Source organism: Mesoplodon mirus (genome assembly GCF_964341445.2).
Source record: "Mesoplodon mirus genome assembly, chromosome: 9".
NCBI lineage: Eukaryota > Metazoa > Chordata > Mammalia > Artiodactyla > Ziphiidae > Mesoplodon > Mesoplodon mirus.
Genome location: NC_138985.1, coordinates 62,624,535 through 62,645,074, shown reverse-complemented (window position 1 = coordinate 62,645,074; position 20,540 = coordinate 62,624,535). Strand labels below are relative to the sequence as shown.

Below are 20,540 nucleotides of genomic sequence, written 5' to 3'. Positions count from 1 at the left end.
TCTTTCAGCCTGGGAAAGTATGGACAAAAAGATAGTGAGCTTTAGTGTGAGAACAACTGAATGAAGTTCTATTTATTCTGATGCTTTTCCTCAGTTGTAAAATGGATCCTCTTAATCAATACTGTAGAGAGAAAAAGAGGTAATCCCGCAGAGAAGCGGGTGGAAAATGATCCAATTCAGTGAGGCACTAGCACCACAACTTTTAAGTGACATCAATCCCAAGAACAGCTCTGTTCATGAGTACTTTTAAATACAAGTAAAATAAGCAAACACAATATGAATGATCTTCCCTTTTAATTTAGTCACCTCCTTGGTTCTGTCTCTTAAGTAATCAACAGTCATCTAAACAGGCATTCACTTGGTAGAAAGAATTGTGTAAGAGTTGACAAGGTACATTGTTAGAATTACCTGTATGAATCTACTTATAAAAGTTCAATAAAAACATAGTATGTGTACACATTAGGGATGGTATCAAAGTGCGAAGCACTGAAAATGAAACCCTCAAAAGCCATCTCCATGATGGCTATTACACAGTTTCAGCCTGCCCGGGGCAGTGGTCCTTCCAGGGGATGTAAGAATTTGAAGTCTATCCATATTGGAGGTTTGTAGATATACTGACACGTTTGGCAAATTCAGTATCCCCTGACTAAAGCCCCAAGGATGGGACAAAGAAGTTTCTAAGAGCCAGACGTCACCATAAGAACGTTAGGAATTGGCAGGGGGCACCAGACTTAGGATCAGGGCCTGAATGCTGGGTGTGAAGGGAATGGGGAGGAGAGTCTAATGAGGAACGGCATTGGTTTCCAGTGCAGTGAGCTGAGTACACTTGGCCACAACCCTTCTCACTCCCCAGACAGCATGAACTTCTGGCAAACTGGAAAGCGCTAGATGGATAGGATAGCATCTGCTGTTGGGGCCGATCCGCTTGCTGATGGCTGGACACTGGAAGAGGAGGATGTTTCTTTACTGGTCTGAGATAATGATGAGATGAAAAGATGTGGAAACCAGAAAACTGATAGAGACATTAAGTCCCCAGGGGCAACAGAAGCCAAGGGTTCCCACAGTGGTGACCCCAGAAAGAATGGGCAGCAGCCTCAGTGCCTGAAAGGGAGAGGGGAGTGAGGCAGCTGCAGCTGAGAGACCACTGTGCTGACTCTGATTCTGTGGTTTGCTTTATGCATGATAACCTTCTCCCCAAGCCCCATTATTCTGAGAAAATTTGAACAGACAAAGAAAGAAGCTTGAGTGTCTTGGTAAAGAAGACTACCAATTCAGTAGAAAACTACTGGTAGGGACCAAATTTTGTCTAGCACCTTCAAGTTAATGTTGTTTAAACACCACTTCTTGACCTCTTCCTGGCCCCTTGCTTTATCTTTTGCCTGCTTCTTTGCAGTCTCCTATAAGCCTGATGTTGAATACAGCCCCTTTTGCGTTTTCATTGGCTTTCTGGCTCTGTTCTTAATTTTTAGATTACGTCTGAACCCTATCCCAGAATTCAAGTTAAATTTGTCATACTGTTTTGGTGGGTGGATTTGCCAAAATAATATGAGCCAGAGTTTTACAATCAGCAATAATGATTAAATAGGTCTATGAAGGAAGCTTAGGACAAATGGCTCATGGATTATAAGAGTTTTTAGTGAAGAAGGCAAGATTAATCAACTGTAACCATATAACTGAAGGCAAATCCAACACTCAAGGTTTTTACAGAGGACTTAGAAACTCACAGGCCTAAAAGGCAATGAGAGATTAGAGTTTTCTGGTACCTCTTTGTCCTGGTCTAGTTCTATGTTCAAAGGTTTACCATTTTAAAAAGCAGATGGAAGGATGGATTGGGAGAGTAGGATGAGCTGAGTGGGATCCTGTGAGAGATGCTCCTGGGCAGAAGTGAAGATACTGATATCATTTTCCAGAATCACATTTCTCAGAATGTCAGGTACTTGATGGGCAGAGCTACAGGCCCAGCCATTGGCGACAGTGATATGTGCTATGGAATTTCTCTGTCATCTCCAACAATCAACAGAGGAAGAAAAGACTGCAAGAGAAAGAAATGGCTTTAATTTATGGACTCCAAAGACCACAGGGTACTAGCCTCTGAGCATCTGGTGTGTGGAGGGCCAGAGGTACCAACCAGATACACTGGGATGCCAGGGGAACTCTCAGATTACAACCCAGGTGCACCCTGACCTGTCACTCTATCCCTGACTTCTTTACACATGTGATGGCCTGCAGATACCTGGTCTCCACGGTGTGGTGAAGTCAAACAAAGTATTCTATTCTAGAGTACAGAATAGTCTATTACATCCCAGGAGACCTGGCCTCTAACCTTGACTCATCCACTGACTTTAAGTCACTCTTTTCCTCTGGCCCTCAGTTTCCTCATCTTTTTTAGAAGAATTTGAGTCTAGGTGACTTCTGACATTTCTTCCAAAACTGTGGATCTTTCACTTTATCTTTTGATAAAATCTTGCTGAGTGTCATTCTGTGCCTATATGATGATGCCTCTGTCTTAAGTCCTTCTTATGTCTCAACCAAGGACCACCAAGTTCTGTTTGACTCAGTGTCCTCTTTGAATCAACACTGGTCTGGTCCATTCCTGCCTCATCTAAGACAGAACAACATAGGATGAAGAGCATTTATTTTATATGTGTATGTCCTTTTGGAGAATTCAGTTTTGAACTACAAAGTCAGCAAATATTTTGTTGTGGACAAGTCAGCTTGTTTTTTAATAGAACAGGAAGGTTTCTCATAAAAGATGATTCAAAATTCCTGTAAGCCTTAATGATCTATGCACTTAAAGTCATCATAAATGAACTATGTGAAAAAATACTTGAAAGTGAATGATACAGTATTGTCAGGAAACACTAATCTCAGTGCTCATACTTAAATTCAATGAGTTTAATACTTCTATTTCTTTTTCTACAACTGATTTTATGTATTTGATTAGAGGAAATAGTTTGTAGCATTTCAAAACCTTTTAATTCACACAATATCCTCTCAATAATAGTAACAAATTTTGATTTTGCAAACTGCTTCTAGGCAAGTCACTTAACCTCACTGGATCTCCTTTTCCTCATCTGTAAATTGAAGAGGTTGAAATGGCTTATCTTGAAGGTACCTTTCAGTTTACAAATGTTATGATCTGATGTTGCTTCTCATTTATTGTACACAGTGAGAACAACTATTTTAGCAGCCAGGCACAAGAGAAAACCTAGTGATAATGGCTTCAACAGGGGTCTAATTAGGGCTTTTAGATATAAATTCAACTTATGCTAAGGTCTTTCTCATGAGACTTGGTTGGATGGTGGCTTTAAGGAATATTAGTAAGCTTGGGTGAATTCCAGTGCACCTTTATTTCATGGATCCAATATTTTTGCTTCACAGTAGAGTCATACTAACTTATTGTTATAAGTTCACAGTGTAGAAAGACTTTGACAATGGGGAATATTTTTTTAAAGGGAGAATGCTGAATATATTTTGCACAGGGTTACATAATATTAGAGACTGAAGGGATCCTGGAAATTTTATGCTGACTTACTTGTATAGGAACAATGCTAAAAATAAGGCAATATATGGACCTGATTCATGAGTTGGAAGATTTTATATGGAGAATTTTTTAGCAGAAAGGAGTATTTGAGGACTAGATAATAAAAGTGAATTTGTTTCCAAGATAAAACAATTGTCCCCATGATTCTTGCCAGATATCATGCAGAGAAATAAGCAGCAAAACTGAAAACAGTTTTGAAAATTGTGTAGATTAATATTTTAAATATCATATGCTGTGAACATTAGGTTTGTAAAACCCCATTGCTCAAAAATGGGCATTGTATTCAAATAAATTGGGGAAACAAAATTAAGTCATATTTTAACTATAGAATTTTTAGGAGCCTTAGTACTCTAGTTTGTGTTACATACTGTTAGTCTCCAAGAGAGGGATACAGCACATAGTTCTGTTGAATAAATGTTTGAATCAGGGAACATTTAAGAATTTAGATATAGATTAAAATATAACAATAATTATAAAGAGAGGGTATCAGTATAAAATTTTAAATTCTATGTGTTATAAAACATTCAGCTTAAAAATATTAGTGGTTTGAGTTACTTGTGCAAATGTGTCTGTTTGTTAACTAACAATCACCTGGGCAAATATTTAGAACAATTTTTGTGACAATGCCACTTGCCTTTGATGTTCTGATCTGTCTCCCAGAGTTACATTTTCAGTTTTCCCTCTCATCTGAGCTCTAGGTACACTTTTTTTTTTTTTGTGGTACGCGGGCCTCTCACTGTTGTGGCCTCTCCCGTTGCGGAGCACAGGCTCCGGACGCGCAGGCTCAGTGGCCATGGCTCACGGGCCCAGCCGCTCCGTGGCATGTGGGACCTACCCAGACCAGGGCACGAACACGTGTCCCCTGCATCGGCAGGTGGACTCTCAACCACTGCACCACCAGGGAAGCCCTAGGTACACTTTTTAACTTGCACTCGGGCCCTCAACAGTGAAAGCACGGAGTTCTAACCACTGGACCACCAGGGAATTCCCTTAACTTCTTAGTATCTGAACTGAATGTGATGCAACCTAGATTCTTCATCCATTGCCCACCTTCCTCTTCATGCACCTTCTTCTTTTTTTATATATATATATTTATTTATTTGGCTGCACTGGGTCTTAGTTGCAGCACGTGGGATCTTTGTTGTAGCATGCAGACTCTTAGTTGTGGCATGCATGTGGGATCTAGTTCCCTGACCAGGGACGGAACCTGGGCCCCCTGCATTGGGAGCGTGGAGTCTTAACCACCGGACCACCAGGATAGTCCCCTTCATGAACCCTCTTCAGCATGCCACATCTCAGTAAACATGATGCGCTTTGTCCTGTATGTCAGAAATCTGGGGGTCATTCTTCCCACCAATTATTACCAAATAATGACTAAATCCTGTTAATTTGATCTTCTAAGGCTCTCTTGAATCCATCCCATTCTTTCTGTCTCTGCTGCCAACAAGTTTAGATTAAGGTATTGACCTCCTTCCTATGCACAAGTGTAATAGCCTCCTAATTATCTCTCCAGTATACTTTTCCAAGTTCTTTTTCTTATTGTCATATTGATAAACACTTGAAACACAAATGCTATCATACCTCTCCCTCGCTCAAAGTAAGTTAGTTTGAAGAATAGGATTTTTCTATAATAAAATCATAGAAAAATGGGTAACAGTTCTGGCAGGTTTTCAAAAAAACACAAAGTGAGACAGTTTTGAAGAGGATCCAGTGTTCATTTTGACAACTTCCTGAAACCGGAAGAACTCTAGTTTTTCTTTATTTTTGGTCAGTGAGTTTCCTAAGATATCATCAAATTTAGTGAAAAATTTTAGGCAGAATTTAGGGGACAAAAATACATTAAATTATATAACATTAACTGTTCTGTAGTAGTAGGAGTGCCCTGTGTTCTCATTACTGCTCCATCAGATAATTCCGTCTTTACTCAGCTACTGAACTGTTATGAGGATAGAGAGAGGAAGAAGAGGAGGTAATTGTTTTGCTGGGCTATTCTATTGTCCTTTATCTATTATCACATAACTATTGTGGAGATTAGCTGTCTTGTTTTGTTTTGTTTTTTTAAATGATCTATGAGGTCACTGTGAGGGCTCTGTTGACCAGACCATAGTGCTGAATCCCTTCTACCAAAGCCACATGGACCCAAGCCTGTTCTCTAATTAAATATCAATCATTATTTTAGGAATGCCTCCTTGGTGAGACATCCCTTCCTGCGGTAATGAATCATAAAGTGCAAAGAAGACAGTTAAAGGAGTAACTAGTGAATCTGCATGGTCCTCTTAAAGGGAAAGTGGAAAAACTCATTTTAGCCAGATATGAGATTAAACTTCGCAATTGATAATTTAAATGATTTCCCTTACTGAGGAAGCCAAGGAAGTTTCATATAACAAAATGAGCTAATATCTCATAGTATGTTTTAACTAAAAAAAAAATAAAGTGAGAAAGTTGGTAATGTGTTATTTTAATGGCTTATGTGACTTTTATTCATGAGATCCCCGAAGACTTTTTGTAGCCTGGAAGCAGTCATTTGTGAAAAATGTTAAAGGGTTAAGATGTTTATTGTTTCATATAATATCCTCTTTGAGATGAAAATTTTAAAGTTGTGTTATTTATTTAATCTTAAGTTGTGCTATAATATTTTTCTCTGAATATGTTATTGCACTAATGATTCTGATAGTATCATTAATTATGCTGTTGATTGTAATCATTTTGATTACCCTTACATCTTTTAAGGTTTTTTTTTCACATATTAAAGGCATTTCTTTCTTTCCTTTTTTTTTTTTTTTTTTTTTTTCTGGTTGCACCGGGTCTGAGTTGCGGCTGGCAGCCTCCTTAGTCGCGGCATGCGAACTCTTAGTTGTGGTATGCAAGTGGGATCTAGTTCCCTGACCAGGGATCAAACCTGGGCCCCTGCATTGGGAACCTGGAGTCTTAACCGCTGCACCACCACAGAAGTCCCTTAGAGGCATTTCTAAACCATATATTTCTGTTGTTTGAAGAATGTTAGTTAAGCTGCTGTTTCATCTCTAATTTATGATTCTGTAATCTCTCATGTGTCCACTGACATTTTGGCACAGTGCTGCACTGGCATGATTTGCTTAATGAGTGTGAGGTAATGGGGCTAAGAGGGAAAGAAAAAATACTGCAGGTACTTCTGGAGGATTTCTTAAAACCAGCTCATGCCTGATTATTAAAAAGGAATTAGACTGAAGCTTGTATTGCCAAAGGGCATTAGGGAACTCCCATTATGTAATTAAAGTGTTTATGCTGATCAAATTAACCAGAGCACAGAGTAATCTGTAATAGGGATGAAAAGTTATATTTTTAAAAAGCCTGTCAAATTGAATGAGGCATAACAGGTTTTCTCTGAAGTAGTGTTTTGGCCATCAAAGTCAGTTATATTATATGTAAATTTAATTTCCTTCTGGAAATTCTAACAGGAATTGCAAGCTCTGATTTGTCTAAAAATAATATGTATCAGTGGTTTATTATAGATTGTATAATATACTCTATAATATAAATTGTATAATTGTAGAAAAATAAGTAAAAAGCAGGTGCAAATGTCTTGTCTAGCTTACTGCTCTCAGGCAGGTAAAGTCATAGCCACAGCACTTACTGGATTTTTTCCTATTATTTTAATAAAACTTTCTTCCTATTACAGAAATGTTCAAGTTAGAAATTTTAGAAAATATAGAAATACCCACCCATGTACACACACACACACACACACACAAATACAAATCATTTAAAATTCAGTTTCTTAAAGATAACAATTTTTTCTTCTATCCTTTTGTTTAGTTTGAAGTGTATGTTTCAACCTTTTGGGATCCTACATGCATGCCATTTTATCTTTCCTTTTAAACTCAATATGTTAACATTTCTTTACATCTTTAAAAAAGTTTTATTTTGGAATGATTTTAGAGTTACATGAAAGTTGTAAAAATAGCACTTTTTCTGTATACTCTGTACCCAGCTTCCCCCAGTGATAACATTTTATATAACCAGAGTACAATGATCAAAACCTGGAATTGACCTTGGTGCAATACTACTGACTAAAGATCTCATTTGGATTTTGCTAGTTTTTACACACACTCTTTGTGTATGTTTTGTGAAATTTTATCTTTAGTGTAGCTTCTATTTGCATTTCTTTTATGGTAAATGAAGTAAATATCTTTTCATAAGGTTAAACATCATTTTTACAGTTTTTATGTGAATTGTCTGTTCACGTATTGTGCCCATATTTCTGATTTTCAGATGACTCACCTCAAATTTTAAGAGTTATTAAAATAGTAGGGAATTCACTCTTTATTTGTGATATATGTTGCAAGTATTTTACCCATTTTGTCGTTTGTGTTTTGACTTATGTTATTTTTAATAACAGCTTTATTGAAATGTAGTTTACATACAGTATGATTCACCCATTTAAAGTACATAAGTCAGTATTTTTTAGTGTATTCATGGAGTTGTGCAACCATCACCTCAATTAATTTTATAACATTTTTATCACTCCCTCCCCCCCAAAAAATATGGCCGTTAACAGTCTCTCTCAATTTCCTCCCCAAAACTCCTAGCCTTACCCAATCACCAACGTTCCTTCTGGCATTAAAGATTTGCCTATTCTGGAAATTTCTCCTTAATTCTTTAATTAATTTTGTACAATACAGTGTTTTTAAATGGCTGCATTGTATTCCATGGTAGTCATGCTTCAATATTTACTTAAGCCATTAATGATTATTAAATATTTAGATCATATTCCAAATTTTCACATTAAAAATGATACATTCAGTTAACATCCTAATGGATTTCTGTTCATGTCCTAAAGATAAATTTTAAGAAATCAAATTGTTTGGTTAAAGTGTAGGAACATTTTTTTTTTTTTTTTTTTTTTTTTTGTGGTACACGGGCCTCTCACTGTTGTGGCCTCTCCCGTTGCGGAGCACAGGCTCTGGATGCGCAGGCTCAGCAGCCATGGCTTACAGGCCCAGCCGCTCCGTGGCATGTGGGATCTTCCCGGACCGGGGCACGAACCTGTATCCCCTGGATCGGCAGGCAGACTCTCAACCACTGCGCCACCAGGGAAGCCCTAAAGTGTAGGCACATTTTTAATGCTTTTATCACATTTAGCCCCATAATTTTGAAAGATATTTCCAGTTTAAACTCTTTTCAGTAGTGAATGATAGTCCTTTAACCTTTACCAAAAACTAGAATTAGAGATAAAAAAAAGTATCTTATTTGAAAGGTGCTTCTAACTCTTTGATTAACAGCGATTCTAAACTTTTCTTCCCTACATTTATTGGATATTTGTATTTTTCTCATGATGGAATGCCTGTTCATGCTCTTTGCCCCTTTAAAATTGATTGTCATTTTCTAAATCAGTCATCTTAAGTGTTACTGACTTTAGTCATTGCTGTTTGAAATTTAACCAGCACATCTCTCCACCTGCTTTTTTCATCTGTGGGAAAAGCAAAGCAAAACAATATGTACCAAAAAAAAAAAAATCAACCTTCTCCTACCATCTTGTCCTTAGGAGCAGATCTGATAGCCAAACTGAAGAAGCAGAGCTGTTCTACATCTGGTCTAGCCATTTATTTTCTTTTCCTTTTTTAAAAAAATTTATTTTATTGTAGTAAGAACACTTAACATGAGATCTACACACTTAATAGAAGTTTAAAGTGTATAGCCATGGACTCTGAGGGATTTAAGCTGGACTGTCAGTTTGAAAATATCTCAGTATCATTAGTATAGTGAGTCTTTTCAGTGCTAATCTCAATTCATATCCGATGCTTTTATTTAACCAGATATAAATTTAGACTCTGGTAATGCAAATTTTGAAATTTAAAATTCCTATCCTTTTTTCAGTGTTTCCTTTCTGCTTTCTTTTGGTCACCTATCTTCCTCTTCTTAAGAAAATATTTTATTGGTGATGTGAAATGAATCCTCTTCAAGGATTTCAAAGAAAAAAATATTTACCTCTGTAATTAGAGTTGACCACCTTTTAAAAAATTAATTATTTTATTTTTGGCTGTGTTGCGTCTTCGTTGCTGCATGCGGGCTTTCTCTAGTTGCGGTGATCGGGGGCTACTCTTTGTTGAGGTGCGCGGGCTTCTCATTGCGGTGGCTTGTTGTGGAGCACGGTCTCTAGGCGCACAGGCTTCAGTAGTTGTGGCATGCGGGCTCAGTAGTTGTGGCTTGCGGGCTCTAGAGTGCAGGCTCAGTAGTTGTGGCACTCGGGCTTAGTTGTTCCATGGCATGTGGGATCTTCCTGGATCAGGGCTCGAACCTGTGACCCCTGCATCGGCAGGCAGATTCTTAACCACTGCACAACCAGGGAAGTCCCGCCACCTGTTTTTTAACATTAGAAGATTTGACAATGCAATCTTACCTTTGTCATTTACAATCCCTGGGATTTCAAGGCAATTAACCTTTCTGATCCTATTTTCCTAATCAAAAAAATGGATTGAAAACAGCTATTCTTTTAAGGTGGCAGTGAGGATTAACTGAGGTACTTCAGTTAAATTATAAGAAAAATCAGGTGATTACTTGTGCCTGGGATGTTTCTAGGGTATTACAATATTAAAATGAGGAAGGTAAGAACTTAGCCCTTAAGAAATTTTAGGACAAATAAAGAATATGGAAAGATAGAGGCTGAGAGTTTGAAAAAGACTGGTTCTAGGAGGCCAATGTAGTTTTTTTTGTTGTTTTTTTTGTTTGTTTGTTTTTGTTTTTGTGGTATGTGGGCCTCTCACTGTTGTGGCCTCTCCCGTTGCAGAGCACAGGCTCCGGACGCACAGGCCCTGCGGCCATGGCTCACGGTCCCAGCCGCTCCGCGGCATGTGGGATCTTCCCAGACCGGGGCACGAACCCGTTTCCCCTGCATCGGCAGGCAGACTCTCAACCACTGCGCCGCCAGGGAAGCCCCCCCAATGTAGTTTTAATTTCATTATTTCTGCTAATAATATAAAGAAAAAAGTCTCTTGCCATCCTATTTGAATGTCTGTTTTTTGAATGAAGAGCTTTAATAATATTGATCTAATGTGGGAAGGCCAAGCTTCTCAAATAGCCTGTGCTATTTATAAAATAACCCCCCCCAAAAAAAAAAGTTTAAGAATAGCTGATTCTGCACTTGTGAGTTTATCTCACTTGGGTGAGGAAACTGAGAACCAGAGATTTGCGGTGACTTTCTCAGGGTTTAGTGATAAAAACAGGGCTAGGTTCAGGTTCCCAGTTGTTTTATATATTATAACACATTTCCAGTTACACAAAAATTGCTGAATTTTTTTTTCTGTCAGAAACACTATTAAGAAAATGAGGTCAGACTTTTTCAGGTAAATAATACAATTTAAAAAAATTACAGAGAAAGGTCTTCTCCATGAATAGCACTAATTTTCAGCATCTGTTTACTTTTTAATACACACCAGTGAACTCTAGTCATTTGAAGTATAGATTCAAATGGGAGGCTATAATCAGAAATAATTTGAACTCCACATATTAGAGATACTTTGAGAGTAAGTGGCAGTTCTGTGTAAAAAAACAATCTTTTTTGTTAAGAAAAATTATGCACAAAAATTCTCTTTATAACTATTTTTTAACCAAATGCGATTGGTTAAATAAAAATGACAGAGGAATATAGCCTATACTGTGATCTAGTGTAAAGATTTATACTACCAAAGCAATATACAGATTCAGTTAAATCCCTATCATTATTCCAATGGCATTTTTTCACAGATATAGAATGAACATTCCTAAAATTTGTATGAAACCATGAAAGACCCCGAATAGCCAAAGCAATGTTGGGAAAGAAGAGCAATGCTGGAGGCATCATGCTCTCTGATTTCAAAGTATATTACAAACCTAATTAAAACAATATGTTGTTGGCATAAAAACAGACACATAGATCAATAGACCACATTAGAGAGCCCAGAAGTAAATCCATGCATGTATATTAATTGATTTACAACAAAGGAGCCAAGAATATACAATGGGGAAGTTATAGTCTCTTCAATAAATAGTGTTGGGAAAACTGGACAGCCCTATGCAAAAGAATGAAACTGGATCACTATCTTACACCATACACAAAAATAAACGGAAACCATAAAACTCTTAGGAAAAACATAGGCCATAAGTGCCTTAACATCAGTCCTGGACATGATTTTTTTTGGATTTGACACCAAAAGCAAACACAACAAAAGCAAAAATAAATGAGACTACAACAAACTAAAAAGCTTTTGCATAACAAAGGAAACCATCAACAAAATGAAAAGGCAACCTATGAATGAAAAAAGGTATTCGCAAATCATATATCTGATAAGAGGCTAATATCCAAAATATATGAAGAACTCATAGGACTCAAAGCAAAAAACCAAACAATTCAATTTAAAAATGGGCAAAAGACCTGAATATATTTTTTTCCCAACAAGATACGGAGATAGCAAACAGGCACGTAAAAAGATGCTCTGCATCATTAATCATCAAGGAAATGCAAATCAAGACCACAATGAGATGTTATATGACTCCTTTTAGAATGGCTATTATCAAAAAGACTAAAAATAAAAAAAAATATTTAAGAGAATGTGTAGAAAGGGCACCCTCATGTACTGTTGATTGGATTGTAAATTGGTACAGCCACCATGAAAAAGAAGTCTGGAGGTTCCTCAAAGAAATGAAAATAAAACTACCATATGATCCAGCAATTCCTCTTCTGGGTATTTGTCTGAAGAAAACAAAAACACTACTTGGAAAAGATACATACAGCCCCATGTTCATTACATCATTATTTACAATAGCCAAGGTATGAAAACAAAGTATCATCAGTGGATGAATGGGTAAGGAAACTGTGATTGATACATACATATATAATATTATATATAATATTCCATTATATATGGAATATTATTCAGCCATGAAAAAGAATAAAATCTTGCCATTGTGACAACATGGATGGACCTCGAGAGCATTATACTAAGTGAAATAACTCAGAAAGGGAAAGACAAATACCATATAATCTCTCTGATATGTGGAATCTAAAGAAAGAAGGAAAATAAACTTATGGATACAGAGAACAGATTAGTTGTTGCCAGAGGCATGGGGTGAAGGTTGGGAGAAATGGGTGAACTGTTTTTGTTTTTTTCTAGTTTGAATAAATTGAAATAAAAATTATTAAATTGTACTGCAATAAAGTAGAATTAACAAAAGATGAAGTTGAAATTTGACATGAGATTCACTGTTTACCAAATAGTTTATTTTTCCTCATTCAGTCTCTTAGCTCCTTATAATTTGGGTTACTAGAAATGTAGCCCTTGGGAATAAAAACAAATAATAATTGTTTGAAAAATGTATAATGACATATTTACTTGCAAAATAGAACAATATATGATGAAATTTTTTATATCTATGGAAATCACCTGCTTTCCACAGAGTTCAGCAGCAGCATTTTGTACACAGTGCTACGCAAATAGGAGTCCAAATGGCATTGTTCTGGGTTCCTGTCATGACTTAAGGGAAACTTTCATCATGTCCAGAGTCCTTGATGTCCTGAAAATGAAGGAGGAGGATGTCTTCAAATTCCTTGCAGCAGGAACCCACTGAGCTGGCACCGACCTTGACTTCCAAATAAAACAGTACATCTACAAAAGGAAAAGTGATGGCATCTTACATCATAAATCTGAAGAGAACCTGGAAGAAGCTTCTGCTGACAACTCATGCAGTGTTGCCAGGGAAAACCTGGCTGGTGTCAGTGTCCTATCCTCCAGAAATACTGACGTATTTCTGTTTGCTGCTGCCACTAGAGGTACTCGTATTGCTGGCTCTTTCACTTCTGGAACCTTCAGTCACCAGATCCAGGCAGCATTCTGGGAGCTGCTACTTCAGGTGGTTACTGATCTCAGGGCAGATCACCAGCCTCTCACAGGAGCGTCTTATGCTAACCTGCCCACCACTGCTCTGTGTAACACAGATTCTCCTCTGCAGTTTGTGGACATTGCCATCCCAGGCAGCAACAAGGGAGCTCACTCAGTGGGTCTGAGTTGGTAGATGCTGACCCAGGAAGTTCTGCAGACCTGCGTTACCATCTCCAAAGTAACATCCGTGGGAGGTCACACCGCATCTCTAGTTCTACAGAGACCCTGGAGACACTGAAAAGGAAGACACATTGAAAAGGAAGAGCGAGCCACTGCTGAAAAGGCTGTGACCAAGGAGGAATTGCTCAGGGTGAATGGACTGCTTCAGCTCCTGAGTTAACTGCAAGTCAGCTGAGGTTGCAGAGGTGTCTGGAGATGCAGGTGTCCTGGGGCCTGGTCAGCAGTCTCTCTAGAAGATGGGGGCACTCAGCCCACCACTGAAGACTGGTCTGCACTCCCACTGTTCAGGCCACTGAATGGGTGGGAACAAGCCTGAGTGGCCTGAAGCTGTTTGTCCAAGTGTTTAAACAGAAAATGCAGATAAGGTTGACAGAAAATGTTTCTTTAAAAAAAAGAAAAAGGAAGTCATGCACATGGAGAATAAACACCCCTGGACTTTCCGTGTCCTCTCACTCCTGAACAGAACTACAGCGCTCATTTGTCTTAGTCAATTGATTTTTATATTACTTTAAAATTGGAGGTGTTAACAGAAGCAGCTACATCTTCTCACATGTACCACCTCATGCCAAGATTTTGATTTTTAATCCCAATCACAAAAAAAGGGAACAGGAGTGTCTTAGAGAAGATTTTATTCTATTCTAGGACAGAGAGGTTTCTGAATGGGCAGAAAACTTTCTATTCTTGCCAAAAGTAGGAAAGTTTTAAAAAACATATCAGGACTATTACAAAATAGACGAAGAATCAGCTGAAGGAGGCCGTCATCAGCTTAGAGAAGAAAATATAGGCTTGAAATCATAAATAACTGAAATAATTCAGGTCTATTAAAGGCCGTGAGTTCACAATGGACTCAAAGAAAAAGTGAGAATAAAATACGCAATGGGATAGTTGTAATGCCAAAAAGAAGATAATTTTTTTTTATTTATATTGGTAGATGGTTGGTTTTTATTGATTTTAATGTTTTTATTGATTTTAATAGTTTTAATACATGTGTACATGTACTCTACATGTACATCTGTTTCAACATTTGAGTATAAGTATATATAAGTATGTATGTATTATATTACTTATATATGTATAGTTATTACTGATAAGCAAGATAGCAACATATGCCTACAAGAGGAAGCCAATATAAATATATTGAGTTTACTTTTTCCTGCATATGCAGATTATATGTGTGTGTCTGTGTAATCAGAATCTATAAAAAAGAATGAAGAGGACTAATTTTGAGTAGACAAATATTCTCCATAATAGTAGGAATTCTGCCAAGAACTCTACAAGATAGGACATTGTAGCAGATGCCTATTTACCAAATAATTCCAACACATGATAACTAGGTAGAGAGATTGTCCATCAGTTAATCAACTCTGGTGGTCATACACATTAATTAGTTAACATCCTGTTTCAGGATGATAATTTAGCCAGATGTTCTAAAGGGAAGAATTACTGTGTCAGATTCTAACCTTCATTTTCTAGTAGATAAAATGGCTGGATGAGCATTCTTTTTTCAAAAAGTTTTTATTGAAGTATAGGTGATTTACAATGTGTTAGTTTCTGGTGTACAGCAAAGGGATTCAGTTATAAACACACACACACACACACATAAGTATTCTTTTTCACTTTCTTTTCCATTATGGTTTATTACAGGATATTGAATATATTTTCCTGTGCTATGCAATAGGACCTTGTTGTTTATCTATTTTATATATAGCAGTTTGTATCTGCTAATCCCAAACTCCTAATTTATCCCTCCCTGACGCCCTTTCCCCTTTGGTAACCATAAGTTTGTTTTCTATGTCTGTGAGTTTGCTTGTTTTGTAAATAAGTTCATTTGTATCATATTTTAGATTCCACATATAAGTGATATCATATGGTATGTGTCATCTCTTCTGACTTACTTCACTTAGTATGATAATCTTTAGGTCCATCCATATTGCTGCAGTGGCATTATTTCATTCTGGAGGAGCATTCTAATGATTTTAAATTACAGATAAAGCCAACAGAAGTTTTTAATCTTAATGAAAGATTTGTATAGGTAACTATACAAAGATAATGACTTAGGTAATACTGACCATTTAAAAGTAAACAACAGTGCTTTCTGGAAATTATGGGAAAGGATTGGACTTGTCCCATGATGCAACAAATCAGATCATCTAAGTTATGCCAAGAATCACTCAATCCTTAAGCCAGAACCAGTAATGGCATTTAACCTGAGGTAGAATTCCTTCTATTTTGAAGTGGTCAAATTTATTGTTAATCTAGCAAGTTTCCAAAATAAATATCTAGTTAAAAAGCTAACCCTTAAGAGTAGGAATAATAATAATAATAAATAATAATAATATAATGGCAACATGAATAAATGAATAAATACATAAACAAATTAAAAATAAATATATTGCTGATCTAGACCCTAATGAACTCTTGAGGGAGACCCTCTAAAGATTTCCAGGGCTTTCTCTTTGTGTAGTTCACTCTTCTTTCCTGTGAACACTTAGAAACTTGGGTTCTCAGTCTCCTCAACTCAGAGAGTCCATCGGCGCTGCCTCATTCCCTCTCTTTAGGTCATGACCTGGAAACTCTCTCAAAGGAATGAATTAGGACACTTGTAGGACTGGCTTCATTCGTTTCCCATCTGTCAAGGATCAATGCTTTTTTGACTGACATCCAGTGTCTTTGAAAGCATTTGGTTCATACATTTTGTCTGTATTTTTGGTTGTTGCAAGGGGGAGGATCAGTTCTGTCCCTGTCAGTACATCTTGTCCAGAAGCGAGAGAGCACATGTCTATTTAATATTTTGTGTGATGAATTGAGAAGTATACAAAAAGCATTTTGCTGATCTTGAACTATGATTGTTTTCTTAAGAAAAAGCACTTGTCCATTTGAGTTGAGAGCTGAACAACCTCCTTCTTTCCATGGAACACAGTTTTTAGTTGAAAGATTAACTGACAGACAAAGTATATATATTTTTTTATATAGTTGAGTATTTGGCACAGATTTACTTAAAAATAAAAGAAGTCATCTTGTCACTTCAAAGGTAATTGACTGATAGTGTTTGTTGCCAATGATGAAATTCAAGCTTTCAAGAGAAAATTAGAATTTGGGAAAAATTGTGATAGCCACTGTGAGCTTGAAAGCTCCCCAATCCTTACAGAGTTTTCTGATAACGATGGTGGAGATATTAACAAATATATTTTTATAAAATATGTTAATATTTGAAAGAATGGCATAACTCAGTGAACCAATATTTTTCAAGTGATCAATGTAGAAAATCATTAGAAAGTAAAAGACCAATCAAAGTGCAAAATAGACCATTCAGTGTAACAGAGTAGTAATGTTCATTGATTTGGTTTCAGATTGCACATTGCAATGAAGTTTTAGTAGACAACCACTTATCAAATTTTGGTGTAAGCATCAAGAGGAATATCCAAAGTTTTCTGAAAAGTCTGTTAAAATACTCCTCTTATTTTCAACTACATATCTGTGTGAGTCTGGATTTTCTTCAAATACTTCTTATCAAAAGAACATACTGCAACACATTGAATTCAGAAGCAAATATGAGAATCTAATGTCTGTTTTCATAGAAGTCAGGTAAAGAGCTGTGTGAGGGTGTAAAATACCTCCACTCTTCTCATTATTTCTTGGGAGAAAATATAGTTATTTCCTACTAAAATATATTATTTACTTTAACCTATTTATTATTATTTTAAAATTAATGTTTTAATTTTCAACTTTAATTTCTTACATGGTAAATCTTGATACACATAACCAACTTAAACAAAACATCTTGGGATTCTCAATAAAGGGATTCAGAGACCAGAAAGTTTGAGAACTGCTTCTCTAATCACTGTGATATTTTTAGATATAACTAATATTTTCAAACTGACCTTATGCCTGGTGTTATCAAAGTTCTGCTAATATACTCTTGACTCACAATAGGACAATGAGATAAATATCATAGATAAATATTATGATAACCTTCTTTTTATAGATGTGGAAAATGAGGCACAATTTCCCCAAAGTCATACAGCTATTAAGTGGAAGAAGTCAGAATTTGGATACAGGTGATATGGTTCCATAGTCTGTACTCTGAAACATCATTCTGTATTTCTATGCTATGTGCTGTCTAAATCTTACAGTGGTTTCAATACTTAAAGGAATTTTTATTAGAAGTAGTTTGAATCAAATATTCATAGTGTTTTATTAAGTTTATAGTCAATTTTTAAATGTTGGAGTTAATTTGCCAAATTCATAACTTTTAATTTATTTTTGTGTCAGTAGTGAGTAAACCTTGAGGAATATTGATTGTTTAATGTCTAAAGAACATTCATTGTTTATTGGAGTTTTAAGACTTATACGTTGAATGTTAAAGCGAGTTAGAGGGAGTAGTAAGGGCTCCTCTCCATATACAAAAGCTGCAGTACTGAGAACAAGCACCATCTGGATACCAGACATAATTGTGAAAATGATGGCAAATCACGTAAGAGCCTTGAGCTGTACTTGGATTCAGCATGTAGCAACCCTGTGATTTGTACATCTTTTTTATTTGAGGATGATGATAGTACTTGACTGTGACAGGAGAATTTACTAAAGGCTCACAGATATTTTTGCTAGCAATTCCAGGCAAGGGTCATTCTATTCATATTCTAACTTTCTGAATCGGTTAAGGTTTATAAGACTTGGATATCTCTTGATTTAGACTCACTTATAAAACTAAGATACAGAAAATCAAATTAAGAAATATTCCCAATAAAGCACCAAATGAATTATTTGTTCTTAAGGGATTCATGTGGAAGTATTAGGAAGTGAAATACCACAATGTCTACAACTTAGTTTCAAATGGTAGAGGAAATCAAACCAAATCTAAACTAAACACCAACCCATTGTGTGTGTGTGTACTTAGGAGGAAAACTTGTGCAGAGAGTTGAGTAATGTGCTCAAGGTTGCACACTAGTAAGTGGCAGTTAAGAGATTTGAAGTCAGGCCAACCATCTCATTCCCTGAAAGCTATTAGCATCTCTAGCCTTCTTAGCCTCTAGGAAAAACATTGAAATAATTAGATCCATTGATAAGCCTGTCCACAACACTAGATCCAGAGCAACTGGGCTATTCGGTGTCATCCTGCAACAGTTGAGACAAGAGTATGGGGAAAGAATATTCTTTGGAGTACTATAAAATGGGGATTGACTCTTTCACTGGCCACTTTAGCAACTTCATCTGGGGGAGGTTCTTCAACCCTTGTGCACCTCATTTCTTCATCTGAAAATAAAAAAAGACATAATAATCTCCACCTTATATGATAGCAGGAGGATTGAATTAATAATCTATACACAGCACATGGTATATAATAAGCATTCATTATATGTCATCTTGCTCCTTATACTGGGGACTATTTTTACTTTGGCTACAAGTAGTCATTTCCCACTAGAAGAGAGCTCTTAAAAAAGACACCTATCCTTGAAATTTCTCTGAGTGCTGGTCATGTGTTGGCCCCTTTATGGTAAAAACCAAATCATTTTAGATGATCCTTAGAGAAGTGTAATACAAATTGATATCCACATAGGAGACATGCTTTAGAGAAAAATATTCCTACAGGCTAGTACTACATTCTGGCACAGCAGCAGCATCCCTGCAGCCTTCCATGGACACAGTGGTGTTTTTTAGCCCCATTCATGGCAAAGCTATGTTTTGACCCTCTGCAATCAGTTGCTCTGCAACCAGTTGTTCATATAATGTGTTTCCTTCCTGATGATCATCGTCATTGATCATCAATCAATTTGATTGATTGGCAGCTTTTTCTTTTCTTATGGCCAGGTTCTCTGCTTATAAATATTCCCCATCTGGATAAATATATTCTGAATGGAACTTTTTATGGAAGAGTAATAATATACAGTTTTGTTTATACAACGTGTATTTATAAAATAAAAATGCCTTGTATTTTATTTATTTTCAGAGTAGCACCAGATAATCTTGTTAGTTTTGAAAATGTTAATCCTTATGAATAATTCTCCTTAAACTGGGAATACTGTAACCATGTGTTAGAATTGATCAGACTCAGTAACTAGGATTCCTAAAATATTTAACTTGGTTCTATTTAATGGACATTAACTCATTCCCATCAAATTAAATTATCTTCCATGGGGTAGTTTTAAACTGAAATGAGACTGAATTGAAAAAATTAACTAAGAAGTCACTGGACTGGATGGAGGGAGAACCAAGAGTTAGTATTGCTATAGTTGTGTTTAGGGAGAAGGGGGCAAGTGTATGGGGTATGATGACAGGCTTTCTTAGTGAGTTAGAAAACAGCTCAGGGTAGACCTGGATCTATTAAAAATACTTTCTGATTAAAATAAAATGGTTTGAGATTAAAATGCTTTCATAAGTCCCGATAGTGGAAAGGTTATGCATCAAACTACATAAACTGAAGAGTCATTGACTTCTAGGGAATAGAATATTTGAGTGGGCAATTATATTGTCCTAGTTAAGAAAGTTCACAGAGAGTAAAACTAGAGATTCACAATATACTTATCTACTATATATATATTTTAACTCCACACCTAGGTGTGAAATGATCATTTAATATTCGTTGTGTAGTAAAGAATTTGGCCTTGCCCAAAGAAATATCTGGTTTTTTGCCCTAGGCTTCTCAGAGGTCATCTATTTAATACCTGGTAGGAGCATCTTTGTTTAGAGTAGGGGCTGGCTACACTGGATCTTGGGGTGAGGTCATCCACACCCAATAGCTTTAGGGTGGGGGCTGGCTCCAGCATAAAGACCAACAGTGTGACCTAGCGTGGCGACTTTGGCTCATGTGGTATCAATTGAGCTAGACACTGTGTTCAGCCGTGTGAGCAATCAACCAATGTTGCCTAGGTATTAAAGCCTCAATGAAAACTAAAGACACAGAAGCTTGGTTGAGCTTCCTTATT

General features: G+C 36.6%; 1 protein-coding gene and 1 pseudogene across 2 annotated transcripts in view; both read left to right on the top strand.

Moving 5' to 3' along the window:
* Positions 1 to 20,540, top strand: part of ZNF804B (zinc finger protein 804B) — a gene marked incomplete at its 3' end in the record, with an annotated part of 484,254 nt that overhangs the window by 64,663 nt on the left and 399,051 nt on the right. The window lies entirely within an intron of this gene.
* LOC309810752 (small ribosomal subunit protein uS2-like) lies at positions 12,883 to 14,076 on the top strand (annotated as a pseudogene). The gene has a single exon. The product of its transcript is annotated as a small ribosomal subunit protein uS2-like (transcript).